Source organism: Buceros rhinoceros, unplaced genomic scaffold, assembly GCF_000710305.1.
Source record: "Buceros rhinoceros silvestris isolate BGI_N320 unplaced genomic scaffold, ASM71030v1 scaffold14111, whole genome shotgun sequence".
Lineage (NCBI taxonomy): Eukaryota > Metazoa > Chordata > Aves > Bucerotiformes > Bucerotidae > Buceros > Buceros rhinoceros.
In genome coordinates, this window is record NW_010396057.1 from 48181 (window position 1) to 49929 (window position 1749).

The window sequence follows — 1749 nt, forward strand, 5'->3', positions numbered from 1 at the left end:
CGCTCGGGGAATTTGTTTTTTCCTTAACTAGAGTCCCACAAATACCTTTTGGTGTCACATTAAACTGGTCTCTTAAAAACGTATCGCTCATCCCTAGATCTTAAAAAATGATCTTCAAATGGCCAGAAGACTTTGTACATCATGTCAAAATGTGGACCTGACCCTGTTGAAAGTGTCCCACCTAGGCTGTCCCTGTCGTAGTAGCACCCCCTCTGGGGTGCCGTCCAGGTCTGCCGTCTGTACGGGAGGTGCGCAGTGGTTGTGGCGATTGAGAAGAAATGCCTTACGCGTCTGTGGCTATTTCAAACACTTCACAGTTCCAGAAGCTTGTCTTAATTTGGGGCTTACCGTTGTTTCCGAGAGAAAAGTGATGTACTTTGTCAGATTTCATAGCTGGAAAAAAAAAAAATGCAGGTACCTAAGAGGCTCCCATCCCTCTGGGCAAGGGCAGATGAAGGGTCTAACCCTGTCCTTCTGTGCCGAGGAGATGCCTGACAGGCCAGTGCTAACGCCCGTCACAGTGGTGACGGACAAGGAGGGACTCCCCAACTCCTCCTGGCTGCCTGAAGGACTCCCTAGATGACCGTACAGGGAGCATGTGTCAGTGCCCTAGCCTGAATGCCCTCACTGAACGCGGTCCAGCTGGTGAACCTTAAAAAGAGCTTAATCAGACTAGGCTTGCTCAGACATCCAGCCGTTAGGATGTGCTGTCAGACGCGCAGGGTCCTGGGTGATACGGTGCAACCGTCTAAAATCCTAACCCAGTCTTCAGGACACAGAGTGAAACAGCCCGAGACTTCTCTTTTGAGTGATTTGAAACGATTAGCCATAAAGCAGAGCGTATGGGCGGCTCTTCTTGGCTTCTGACGGCAGTATGCAATTTGTATTGTACGTGTCTTTTAATATATATGTATATATCTATGAGCTCAGTCTGTCCAAAGTATATGTTAAACTTGTTTTTAGATTAACGTGCAACTGACTATATTGATATATTATTTATTGAGTGCTGAATCACCGTCTTACTGGTGATAAATCTTGCATATTATACAGGAGTGCAATGTATATTCCTTTAGATTGCTGAGGCTTGATTGCTGTGATACAAAAAAATGCCCTGAAATGTATTTATGAGTGGCCCAAACATACGGAGAGTCAGTACTTGATGGAGATGATGTAGCGCTTGCCTGGGGCAAGTAAAATAAAGCTGTAGGCAGGTGATGGTGTGGTTTGCCACAGTGGCGAACTGCTGGAGGGCACGAGCAAGAGCAAGCGCCCACCTTTGCTGTGTTTACTATCTCGTGTACCCGACAGAGGCGTGCTGTCTCCGCAGCGGTTATCGCAAGGCAGATAGAAAAGGGCCTGAGCAAGTCAAGTTTGAATTACCCATTGGGGAGGAAACAGCTTCCAAATTCCTCAATTTCTGGCAAATACTTGGGTCAGGGTTCAAATTGCTCCATGTGGTGAATGGGTGTGACAGAAAACCCTGTGTTCCCCAGCAGCAGAGTTGACGGGAGACATCGTTCGGTCTAGAGAGTAGCCAAAGCTTTCACTAGCCAACTCCGACGAATCCGGACCTGGTCCAGGAGACGGGTTTCTCAAGTAGGAAAGTTACAGGATATTGAACGCCCGGGGCATGGTGCTGCCAGGAACTGGCCCCTGCTCCCTGGTGCCGTTTGAAAGCGGGGGCGGGCGGGGAGGGCAGGTCAGCAAGTTTGTTGCTGGCTGGGAGCGTGGCTGGGCTCTGGCCAGTGC